This window comes from Carcharhinus amblyrhynchos, chromosome 23 (assembly GCF_965287045.1).
Source record: "Carcharhinus amblyrhynchos chromosome 23, sCarAmb.v2.hapA, whole genome shotgun sequence".
Taxonomy (NCBI): domain Eukaryota; kingdom Metazoa; phylum Chordata; class Chondrichthyes; order Carcharhiniformes; family Carcharhinidae; genus Carcharhinus; species Carcharhinus amblyrhynchos.
The window spans coordinates 13,502,145-13,515,529 of NC_137346.1; the positions used below are offsets into that span (position 1 = coordinate 13,502,145).

At 45.9% G+C, this 13,385-nt stretch overlaps 1 protein-coding gene across 1 annotated transcript in view; it reads right to left on the minus strand.

Annotated features, from left to right (window-relative positions):
• Positions 1–12,315, minus strand: part of ccdc92ba (coiled-coil domain containing 92Ba) — an 83,374-nt gene extending 71,059 nt beyond the window's left edge. Inside the window, exon 1 of the mRNA XM_080210557.1 lies at positions 12,168–12,315. The gene's annotated coding sequence lies outside the window, so the exon portion shown is untranslated. The remainder of the gene's footprint in view (positions 1–12,167) is intronic.
• Positions 12,316–13,385: the final 1,070 nt, after the last annotated feature.

Here is a 13,385-nt window from a genome sequence, read left to right on the forward strand (position 1 = left end):
ATCAGCAAATTCGCATAGAATCATAGAAACCCTACAGTACAGAAAGAGGCCATTCAGCCCATCGAGGCTGCATGACCACAATCCCACCCAACCCCCCCCCATATATTTTACCCACTAATCCTTCTAACCTACGCATCTCAGGTCACTAAGGGGCAATTTTAGCATGGCCAATTAACCTAATCTGCACATCTTTGGACTGTGGGAGGAACCCAGAGCACCTGGAGGAAACTCACGCAGACACAAGGAGAATGTGCAAACTCCAAAGTTCTGGCAATGTATTGTACAAGATTCAACAAATACACATTAACACATTCTGATATCTTATGTTTACACTACTATTAGCACCTGCTTTAGTCTTTAATGCTACATTAACACTCCCTTTGTCTTTTGCCCGCAATGAAATTACTGTGAAAATCCCATAATCACCACACTCCAGCACCCGTTTGGGTACACTGAGGGAGAATTTAACATGGCCAATGCACCTAACCAGTGCGACTTTCAGACTATGGGAGAAACCGGAGCACCCAGAAGAAACCCACGCAGATACAGGGAGAATGTGCAAACTCCACACAAACAGTGACCCAAGCTGGGTATCAAACCCAAATTCCTGGCACTGTGAGGCAGCAGTGCTAACCACTGTGCTACCATGCCATCCTTTAATGGCCTCTTCCTGATCCTATGTCTCTTAATTTCTGTCCTACGTAGCAACTGTCTGCAGGAAAAATAACCAATGCCACAGGCAACAAATCTGAATCTCAAACTGTAAAAAAGGTGCAGAATGAGGAAAAGGGCTGTGGAAAAATAAGTAAATGTGTCACTGGTTAACATAAGAGTTAAAAAGAAAATCTGAATGTGCCATCAGTGCTGTTTATACTATCTTTAAAGGGGTTTAAAGCCCCAGCGCTAGAGGCGGTCTCCCATGGTGCAGAAAACGCCAACTTATTAGTCTGTCATGGGCCATCTTTGTCCCCATTTTTTACTTGTTCATGGGACACTGACATCACTAGCTGGGCCAGCATTTATTGACCATCCCTAGTTGCTCTTGAGCTGAGTGGCTTGCTAGGCCATTTCAGAGGGCAGTTAAGAATCAACCACATTGTTGTGGGTCTGGAGTCATGTGTAGGCCAGGCCAAGGCTCGGGTCACTGTCTGTGTGGAGTTTGCACATTCTCCTCGTGTCTGTGTGGGTTTCCTCCAGGTGCTCCGGTTTCCTCCCACAGTCCAAAGATGTGCGGGTTAGGTTGATTGGCCATGCTAAGAAATTGCCCCTTAGTGTCCAGGGATGCGTAGGTTAGAGGGATTAGTGGGTATAATATATAGGGATATGGGGGTGGGGCCTGGGTGGGATTGTGTTCGGTGCAGACTCGATGGGCTGAAGGGCCTCTTTCTGCACTGGAGGGTTCTATGAGTCTATAAGTAAGGATGGCAGATTTCCTTCCCTAAAGGAACGTTAGTGAACCAGATGGGTTTTTCCAACAAATCGACAATGGTTTCATGGTCATCAGTAGATTCTTAATTCCAGGTATTTTTTGACAGCATCAATGGGGAAAGAATAGAACTGACGTTTCAGGTCTAGATGACCCTTCATCAGAGCCGAGAGCAAAGAGAATCAGCAGAGATTTATACCATGAGAGTGCTGGGCTGGGGGTAATGGGACAAAGGGAATGTAAATGAGGATACAGAAGACTAAAAATAGGTGCTAGAAGTGTCCATTAAGTGATCAGAATGCATGAATGCAGAACAGAGGTGCCTCATCTTCCAAAGGGGCACTTTACAGCCTTCTGGACTGAAGATTGAGTCCAACAACTTCAGAGCATGAGCTCTCTCTTCCACCATCACCCCATTTCCATATTTTTTTTCCCGTTTTATCTCATTCATCCATTTTATCATCCCTCTCCCTCACTTCCATTTTTCCACTTCTCCATTCCAGGTCTCCTTCTTGCTCCCTCCCTCCCGTCCTCTCTCTTCAGATCAACTGCCACATTCCTCACGCGGTCCTTTAACCAATCTCTGTCCTGCCATTCACGCCCTCTCATTACTTAGTGGACACTTTCAGCATCTCCTCAGCCTTCTGTAATCCTTATTTATGTTCCCTTTGTCCCATTCTCCACCCCCCACCCCCAACACCCTCACAGTATAAATCTCTGCTGATTCTCTTTGCCCTCAGTCCCAATGAAGAGTCATCCAGACTCTATTCTCTTCCCCACAGATGCTGGCAGACCTGCTGAGATTTTCCAGCATTTTCTGTTTTTGTTTCAGATTCCAGCATCCCAGGCAAGGACAGCAGATTTCCTTCCCTAAAGGACATTTGTGAACCAGATGGGTTTTTCCAACAATCGTTTCGAGGTCATCAGTAGATTCTTAATTCCAGATATTTTTCATTGAATCCAAATTCCACCATCTGTCGTAACAGGATTCGAACCCGGGTCCCCAGAACATCAGCTGAGCTTCTGGAATAATGGTCTAGCGATAATACCACTAGGCCTCCACTTGAGCCTGTGTTAACTGACCCTGCCTTGAATCTAACATCCAACCCGGTTTGCAAATGACATTTAACATCGTAAAGCTGATAATAATGGAAGCTGAATAAAGCAGAATGAAATCCGATGCAAGTTGCTCCTGCTGCTGTGTCTCTGGAGATGTCCTGTATCATTGACTTTGCTCAGATTCCTCCTCGAGGTCATTTGCCTTCTTCCAAAGCCGCTGCTCGAATTGGAGACAGCTGCTAACACTGTTACTGCTGACATCCGAGCTTAAAGAACCTTTCTAAAGCAGGATTATTGATGCAATTGCCGAGACCACTGACTCTGTATCCACCATTTCTGCTTTGGTTCCTTAGCCCCAAAGTTACCCAGTAATTAGAAAGCAAATTCACTCCCCTAACTCAGAGGGCTAAGACAATTACTCATCACAGAAACCCTACAGTGAAGAAGGGGGCCATTCAGCCCATCTGCACCGACTCTCCAACACAGCATACCCTATTTCCATCACCCCACTAATTCCCTGAACCTAATCCCTCAGACCCAGTGAGGTCCCTCTTTAGCCCCCGTAGCCCCCAATACCCATCGAGTCTGACCAGACAGAATTTAGCATGGCCAATCAATCTAACCTGCAGGATACTGGATAGATTGGTAGATTTTTTGATTTGAAAATGATATCAAGGAATCTGGAGCTTAGCTGGGTCAACAGGGTTGAGATACAGATTTTCTCATTCTTTCATGGGATGTGGACAAGGGCTGCATTTATTCCAATCATAAATTAACAATGAGAAGCTTGCATGTTTTCCCTGTGTCTGCGTGGGTTTCCTCTGGGTGCTCCAGTTTCTTCCCACAATCCAACGATGTATGGGTTTTGTGGATTGGCCATGCTACATTGCCCCTTAGTGTCCAAAGATGTATTGGCTAGGGGGATTAGTGGGGTAAATACGTGGGGCTACAGCAAAGGGCCTGGGTCGGAGAGTCTGTGCAGATTTGATGGGCTGAATGGCCTTGTTCTGCACTGTAGGGATTCTCTGAATTTAACATTTGAATTGGGAATCGTTCTGGGTGACATTTAAATGTCAATGTTGCTACATGTTCTTCACCACTAATTCAAACCTTTGAGGCGTTCTATTATCTGATGTGAATTAAAAAAATAATTGCCCCATTTTCATTTGCTCAAATGTTTTATTTATGACCCTAAATTGGAACTTGGCTGCTCACACACACGTTCCTAAGTGACTCAGTGCTTCACAGTGGTGACATTTTCATCTGGGGTTGTAAGGAAATGTTCCACTTGTAAATGACGTTTCAATTTGATTCTGGTTATCAAGCTCATATCTCCCGATGTGATCAAATCCATGTCTTCCTCATCATGATGGGGAGGCAATGGTATTGAAGCTGGACTAGTAATCCAGAGACCCAGGGTAATGCTCTAGAAACCCGGGTTCGAATCCCACCATGGTAGATGGTGAAATTTGAATTCAATTTAAAAAAACTCTAAAGTTATAAAAACCCATCTGATTCACTAAGGTCCCTTAGGTAAGGAAATCTGCCGTCCTTACCTGGTCTGGCCTACATGTGACTCCAGAGCCCACAGCAACGTGGTTGACTCTCAACTGCCCTCAGGGATGGACAAGAAGTGCTGGCCCAGCCAGTGACACCCACATCTCATGAATAAATAAAACAAATCTTCACTTGCAGGTCACTGGTGGTGAACACAGAAAGAAAGGATTTTCATTGTCCCATGAATGAATAAATAAGAAAATCAGCATTGGTGTTGCTGGCTGGCCAGCATTTATTGTGTATCTCAAGTTCCCTTATTCAGAGGGCAGTTGAGATTCAACCACACTCCTGTGGCTCTAGAGTCACATGTAGGCCAGACTGGGGTGAGGATGGCAGATTTCCTTCTCTAAAGGACATTAGTGAACCAGACGGGTTTTTCCGACAATCGTTTCATGGTCATTAGTAGAATCTTAATTCCAGATATTGTTTATTGAATTCAAATTCCATCATCTGCCGTGGTGGGGTTCGAACCCGGCTCCCCAGAACATTAGCTGAGTTTCTGGATTAATAGTCCAACGTTAATGCCACTGGGCCATCGCCTCCCTCTATTAAGATTTATAATTTCTTCCCGCACCACAATCCCCAGAGGTTAGGAGGACTTTGCAAGTTTGGCCAGGCTGAGCACACCTTTATCAGGTCTTGATTCATCAGCAAGGAATTGTTATCTACTTAACCAATTCGGGGGCTATCACCAATTTCCTTCCCCTGCTGGCTGCTGTAATACGATGATCCTTTGCCAGAGATCAGTTCTTGAGACTTTGTGATACCAGATGATCATTAGTCATGTGTGAACCATCACGGTGGTGAGTTAACTTTGGGAGGTGGACATCGTGTCTTCACTTGATTGTGTCCTTGTCTAATGTTCATCCACAGCAGGAATCACCGGAATTCCGGCTGGTATTCCCCGTAAGAAGTCTCACAACACCAGGTTAAAGTCCAACAAGTTTATTTGATAGTAAACCCATAAGCATTCAGGGTTTGCCCCTTCATCAGGTGGGTGGAGACACCCAGTCCAACGCTGGCATCTCCACATCATGGTATTCCCCACCCAACGCACGAGCGAGAAAGTCAATTGCATTGACTGCTGCTCTGACTATCCATTAAGCGGAAATTATGGATTGAAATTGGGATCTTACTCTCTTTATCGCTCATCTACTCGTAAGATGAGCATGTAGAGTAGCTAGGAAATACGACAGTTTTAGTTTTAAATAATGTATCTTCCTCCTGAAACCCTCACTTCCAGGATTTGACTACTCCAACACAAACATAGAGCAGTGCTAACCACCGTGCTGCCCTTTCACTGCGCCAGGGACCCAGGTTCGACTCCCGGCTCGGGCCACTGTATGTGCGGAGTCTGCACTTTCTCCCCGTGTCTGAGTAGGTTTCCTCCGGGTGCTCCGGTTTCCTCCCACAGTCCAAAGAATGTGGGTAAGGTTGATTGGCCATGCTCAATTGCCCCTTACTGTCAAGGAGATTAGTGGGCTACATACATGGAGTTACAAGGGTAGGACCTGAGTGGGATTGTTGTTGGTACAGGCTTGATGGGCTGAATGGCATCCTTCTGCACTGTAGGGATTCTATGATTCTATTACTGGTCAGCATTCCATTTTCTATCTTACATAAACTGAGCTCATCCAGAATAATATTGTCTGTTTCTTAAACGGTATCAAATCCCATTCACTCATCATCCCTCTATTCACTCAGATTTACATTGGTTCCTGGCCTATCAATGTGTCTGTTTCAGAATTCTTCTCCTTGGTTACAAATCCCTCCTGGCCTCCAGCTCCTTAACTCTGTAGCCTCTTTCAGCCCTACAAACGTTTGAGATCTGTGCCTGTCCTATTCTGGCCCCTTGTGTATCCCTGATTTTAGTTGCTTAACTCTTGGTGACAGAACCTTCAGCTGACTAGACCCTAAACTCTGGAACTCCCTGCCTTAATAGCACTATCTGTCTCTCTCTCTCTCCTTCAGAATGTTTCCTCAAGGCTCTTTGTTTAGACATTTAGTCATCTGATATTATATTATCCAAAGTAGCATAGTGTTGAACTTTGTTTGACATGTATGACATGCTTTGGGGCGTTTCACAACACTAAATGCAAATTGTTGCTGTTTATTAGACCTAACCCACACATCATTGAACTGTGCGAGGAAACTGGAGCACCTGGACAGTGACCCGAGGCCAGAATTGAACCTGGGGCCCAGGCATTGTGAAGCAGCAGTGCTAACCACTGTGCCACCGTGTCGCCCCAAAGTTTATTTATTAGTGTCACAGGTAGGCTTGCAGTGACACTGCAAGTAAGTTACTGTGAAAATCCTCGAGTTGCCACTGAAGGAGAATTTAGCATGGCCAATGTACCTAACCAGCACATCTTTTGCACTGTGGGGGGAAACAGAGCAGCCGAGGAAACCCACACAGGCACAGGGAGAATGTGCAGACTCCGCACAGACAGTGACCCAAGCCAGGAATCAAACCCAGGTCCCTGGCGCTGTGAGGCAGCAGTGCTAACCACTGTGCCACCTTGTAGTTAATATCATTCTATCTAATCCTATCGAGTGGACTCCTTACATTTTCCCCATGTTGACAGTTACAACATAAAATGATGCGACTTTCACACTTTTTTATTAACACTCCATTTTATGTTCTCTGGCTTCCACCCAAGCAGCTTGTGACACGTACAGGAAAAATCCCAAAAATGAGCTGGCAATGGATACTTTCTTTTATTCATTTGTGGGACATGGGCATCACTGGTTGGCCAGCATTTATTGCCCATCTCGAGTTGCGTGAGGGGAGTTGCAAATCAACCACATTGCTCTGAAGTTACATGTAGGCCAGACCTGGTAAGGACGGCAGATTTCCTTCTCTGAAGGACGTTACTGAACCACATGGGTTTTTCCGACAATCGACAAAGGTTTCAAGGCCATCAGTAGATTCTTTGTTCCAGATTGTTTTTTATTGAATTCAAATTCCACCAGCTGCCGTGGTGCGATTTGAACCTGGGTCCCCAGAATATTAGCTGGGTTTCTGGATTAATAGTCAAGTGATAATACCACTAGGCCATCACCTCCCCCATTGGCTAACACTGCTGCCTCACAGTGCCATGGACTCAGGTTCAATTCTCGGCTGGGGTCACTGTCTGCATGGAGTTTGCACATTCTCCCCATGTCTGAGTGGGTTTCCTCCGGGTGCTCCAGCTTCTTCCCACGGTCCAAAGACATGTGGGTTAGGTTGATTGGCCATATTAAATTACCCCTTAGTGTGAGGCAGATTAGCTAGGGTAAATGCATGGGATTATGGGGATAGGGCCTGGGTGGGATTGTGGTTGGTGCAGGCTCGATGGGCCAAATGGCCTCGTTCTGCACTGTAGGATTCTATGATTTCACCCTTTCTTATCCAGTTAGAATTTGTATGTCCCTAAACTGTGGGTCATAGGGATGATGGACAATAAAACCAGGAGGAAGCTTTTCATTGAGGAGATTTTGGTTGACCTGCATCTATTTACCCTTGGCTCCAAACCTCTTAATTTCCTCCTCTAAGAAAAATATATCAATCTCAATCTTGAAAGCTTGGATTGTCCTAGATCTGCAGAAGTGGGTTCCTCATTTCTACCACTCTAAGTATGTCAAAGTGGTTCAAGGTTTTCGTGAGCGGCCAAGTTCTAATCTTAAGATCAAATCTCCTCATTGATCACCTGGTTCTGTGAACCTACCCTATCGCATCTGTTTACACAACCCGATCAGATCACACCATGGTTGGCGAGACACAAGGGGAATAGAAACCAAGTTTACGCAAGCTGTCCTCAAAGTGTGACCCTCTTAAACTCACCCTGGATCCTAAGCGCCTGCTGCACGTTGCAAAGATTAGAATATGAGAGAAAAGTGCACCAAATCACAGGATGGCTTTTACCTTGTGCTTAAATCAATACTCACATTTGCTTGGGTTTTATTATTGAGGCGATGATAAAGTTGCTTAGTGCATCATTGCTGGGTTCCCCCAAGACAAAAACATTTCTATTCCATGTGGAGTGCTCTGCCGATAGGCTAGAATGCACCAATCATTTCGGCACGGTGGCACAGTGGCCAGCACTGCTGCCTCACAGCACCAGGGACCCAGGTTCATTTCCGGCCTTGGGTCACTGTCTGTGTAGAGTTTGCACGTTCTCCCCATGTCTGCGTGGGTTTCCTCTGACGCTCCAAAGATGTCCAGGTTATGTGGATTGGCCATGCTGAATTAACCCTAGTGTCAGGGGGATTAGCAGGGGAAATACGTGGGGTTATGGGAATAAGGCCTGGGTGGGATTGTGGTCAGTGCAGACTCGATAGGTCAAATGGCCTCCTTCTGCACTGTAGGGATTCTATGATTTCCAAGTCAGCATTTCATGTGAATACATTCACAGGTAGATTCCCCCCTCCTCCATTTATTTTCCTGGTTACCTATTCCCCTCACCTTTTCCTCATCATGTTGCCCACTCTCATTTGTCGAGGCAATGGAAGGCTTTGCTCAGACATATCAGTGTCCCTTGTACTTGAGCTGCCAGCAGAAAAATCGTTACTTGCAACAGATACCCAAGCAATTTTGTCTCCTCTTCTGAAATAGTCTGACAACATTTGCTTCCCATTGGACACACTCAGTACACGTGTCGCAGTCTCTGACTTGTTAAGAGGACATTATGTTGCCTTTGGTCCCTCAGCATCATCCATCCCCTTGCTCGAGTTCAATTGTTTCAGGCTCCTTGTTCTACTGTTTGTGCCTGGGTGGTACAAACCCACGGATTGAGATCAGACAATTTCACACGCACCTTGTTCACCAAGTACTAGTCTATCAGGGAAAAGGCGGGAGAATGGGGTCGAGAAACTTATCAGCCATGATTGAATGGTAGAGCAGACTCAATGGGCTGAATGGCCTAATTCTGCCCCTATAGCTTATAGTCTAATGCAGCGGTCTCCAAACTCTGATCTGGATGCGGCCCGCTGAGGGCCGGATATGGCCTGCGGGCCGTAATTTGGAAACCCCTGGTCTAATGACTATGTGTAATAAAGAAAATTGGAAAATTGTAATAAAGTGTTAACGTTAGGCCAAAGGCCCTAAATTCTAAACATCGTAGAAATTCTGAAGATCGTATAGGTATCAGACCTGTAGCGTGGAAGTGTGGATACGGAGATTTTTGATCCTGGGTTGGGCAAAGACAAGGTGGGAATAACAGGCAGACCAGGCCATCTTTCATCTTCAATCCTGGTATAGCACACCATGACCCAAACATGACAAACAGCAACGCCTGATGGGGATTATGGTTTCTATGGCAGGACCTGGTTTTAGCACCCTGCCAGACTTTGGGACACCGGATAAGGGGTCCAGTATCTGTTCAGAATTTGGACATTGGGAATTTTTACAGTTTCAGTGACATCGGGGGTGGTTAGTGATGAAAAACCAATGATGTTGCATCGGTTGCCTGTTACCAACCCACGTGGTATTCATTCCCATTGACGTCAAGAGAACTAGAGGCATGTCATAAATAACAGCCTACTCCAGATTTTATGATCATTCTTCGTAATTATTTTCTAATTTGTGCATGTGATGTATTGTAGCCCTGTACATGCAAGGTAGCGTTTAAGCATCTCATCTTCTAGTTAGGCACATTACAGTCCTGAGGACTCAACACTCCAGTTCAACAACTTTAGAGTGTAATCCTTCCCCTTCATCTTAAAATTATTATAATATCCCATTCATTTATTGTCTCAATGTATAAACCTTCTCCCCTCCACCCCAAACCAGGCTGACTCGTGTTCTTAAGGTTGCTACATCTAGTTACAACGTCCCCCAGTTACAGTTTAATATACATTCCTCCCTCTCTTTACTTCGGATGAAGAGGGCTTGAAACGTTAACTGTTTCTCTGCTTACTAATACTGCCAAATCTGCTGAGTTTTGCCAGCATCTTGTTCTTGTTTCAGATTCTAGCATCTGCAGTATTTTGCTTATTATAGAGCTTAATGGAAAGTAGGCAGACTCCTGCCCCCCCCACACCCGCATAACTTTCTTGCATTTGCACCATTCTGTTCAAAACCGCACTGATTTACAAGGTGGCATTAACAGATCACTAAATACGCTCAAAATCACTGAATGTAGCACACCCAAACAGGAAACCAAGCCGCCCCTCACCATCACTACTTACTGTGAACATGTAAACAAATATCCAAGAGCAAGTGGCCAAGAAGCCACCTGAGGTTGAGATTTAGTAAAGCTCAATTTCTACTTGTTTTATCCTGAAGTGCTTGAGGCCAGACACAGAAAATAATGATGACTTTCCACTTATAAATAGTAATAGCACAGAAACTCTCGTGTTTACCCAATAGGTTGGGAAAAACAGAAAACCTGGCACACAGAATCCCTACAGCGAAGGAGGAGGCCATTTGGTCCATCGAGTTTGCACCGACTCAGAAACTCCCTGTGGGGCAGCAGTGCCAACTACTGTACCACCATGACTGGAGTAAGATCATAGAAAATACAACTATAAATGTGGTGACATAGTCCAGGGCAGTCCCATGATAAAATGGCCAACTCGCCGACTGATCTCAACACAGGAAGTCAACGCACAGTGGTTAGCACTGCTGCTAGGGACCCGGGTTCAATTCCGGCCTTGGCTGACTGTCTGTGTGGAGTTTGCACGTTCTCCCCGTGCCTGCATGGGTTTCCTCCGGGTGCTCTGGTTCCTCCCACCATCCAAAGATGTGCAGGTTAGGTGGATTGGCCAGGCTAAATTGCCTTTGATGTCAGGGGGATTAGCAGGGCAAATATGTGGAGTTACGGGGATAGGGCCTGGGTGGGATTGTTGCCGGTACAGGCTGGATGGGCCCAATGGCCTCTTTCTGTACTGTAAGGGATTCTTTGATTTGTGTACAGGAATTGTTGGTGGCTCACTTGCCTTAAGTCTGAAGGAATTCAAGTTCCAATCTCAGCTGACACTTCAGTGCAGTACTTTGGGACAGCTATATTGTTGAGAGTGGTCCAGTTGGGGTTAGCCAAGTTGGCAGCGAGGAACAGTTGATAAAGGTGAATAATATCACAGGTCACAAAGGTATTTCATTCAGTCCAACTGGCCAGCCATCTGCTTCACTTATCACTGTGCACACACACTGATTAAAATGCCTTCGCTGAGTAAACTACAACAGTCTACCTGTTAGAAATATAAACCACTCATCTGCTCTCAGAAGGGGGCAATAAAAGATCTCATGCAGCTTGATAAAGGGTGAAAGGGTTGTATTTTTTAAAACAAGTTTATTTACTAGTTTTAGCACTGCAATGAAGTTACTGTGAAAATCCCCTAGTTGCCACATTCCAGTGCCTGTTCGGGTACACTGGGGGAAGAATTTAGCACGGCCAATGCACCCAACCAGCACGTCTTTCGGACTGTGGGAAGAAACCGAAGCACCCGGAGGAAACCCATGCAGACATGGGGAGAAAGTACAAACTCTGCACAGACACTGACCCAACCCGGGAATCGAACCCAGGTCCCTGAAGCTGTGAGGCAGCAGTGCTAACCCACTGTGCCACCGTGCTGCCCCAATATTTATCCCTCACCCATTGTTGTGTGTAAATTACCTGGCCAGGCTCCCTAAATACTTCACTCAGCTGTAAAGCACATTGGGATGCTCCAGGGACATGAAGGGTGCTATATAAATGAAAGTATTTTCTTCTCATAGAATCCACCTTGACCTACTGGGCAAAGTCAGGCATCGGACAGAAGGGAGCTGGGACAGTTTGCAGTTCCAGAGGGAGGGGATATGACTGAAGAGAGAGAGAGGGGATGAAGGGATGAAGACTGGACAAATCTACAGGACAAATGTATTCCTGTCCCTCAGCTGCTGAGTAGAGATTCCCAGCACAGACACAAGGTTTGCTGTACGCTGGCTGAAGGTTGCACACAGAGAACCATTGTAAACAAAGCCAAGAGAGGAGCTGGGACTCATCACAGTTTATATTCTTCGCCAGGGATGGACACAGGGGTGACAACAACTGACCTTCGGAAACAGCTGCAGCAGATTTTCCATCTGCACCCAATCGTTTTGTGACCGAAACCGAGCCGCAATGACAAAGCGTGCAATTACTGAAATAAACAAGAGTCTACTCACAAGCTCCCAGTCTCTGAACCTGTTCCCCCTGCAGCTTCCGAACAAAGGCACAATCCCAAGGACGTCTCTTTCACACACAGGGAGAGAGGTCTGCAAACGTATTAACCATCGCAGGGTATCAGAGCCGAGCTCGCCCGGCACAGGCACATCCCCCGGATCCCCAGTCCAGCCTGGGAGGTGTGGGTTGAAGGGCGGAACGGGGGCTGGGCTGGGCTGAGCCCCCCTCACTCCGCTACAACAGCTGATCCACCGCCGTAAACACGGTGCAACGTGACCGGAAGATCAGGGCAGCTTCCCTGGAGATGCACTGATCTCACTCATTCAATCAACCATGTTCCTCCCGCAGTCCTCCCACCTCGCTGAGTTTCCAGTTGATCTAACATTTGCAGACAGGAGCACTCTTATTCATTGGGAGACCTTCCTTCCTCCCTCCCTAATAATCTCTACCAGCCAGCAGGATAAGGGCTAGCAGGTGCAGTACACCAGCACTACCATCCTGGTTCCAGAGACTTTTCTACGCCCGTTGGGCACCGCAGGGGCTGGGGTGCATTATTGACCCTAATAATCACACTTTTTAATTTGACGTTTTTAAGTTTCCTTTGTACTTTGATTTTGTTCGGGCTGTTCCCCCTCCTTTTGGGGAGCTGCCCCTTTTACTTTGTCCTGATTTAACTTGAGTTCGTTTATTTGGTTTGACCTTAAAAGGGGCCAGACTCCTTTTTACCGGGGAAGCGGAGGGGGAGCTTACACACAATCCCGGACTTCCCAACTCAATGCCATCTTCACCACTAACACTTCTTATTCTTGTGTGTGTTCCCCTGACAAGGTCAACATTTAATGCCCTTGAGAAGGTGAGGGTGAGCCACCTTCTTCAACCAATGGAAGAAGATGGAAGAGAGAATGTCCAAGGTGTGTGGGTCCTTAGTTATGCTGGCTGCTTTTTTTCTACACTTCCCTCTGGCACATTTCATACATCCCAGAAGGAAAAGGCAGTGAAGTGGGCAAATAATACTGGTCTTGTATACTTTAAAATAGAACACCGGTAAAACAGAAATAAGAATACTGGCCTGAACTGGTATTGTAAACCTTAAAATGGAACACCAGTAAAACAAGCAAATAAGAATACTGGTCCAAACTGGTATTGTATATCTTTGTTTTGATTTATTATTGTTGTATGTGTTAACATACAGTGCAAAGTAATGTTTTTTGTGTGCTACA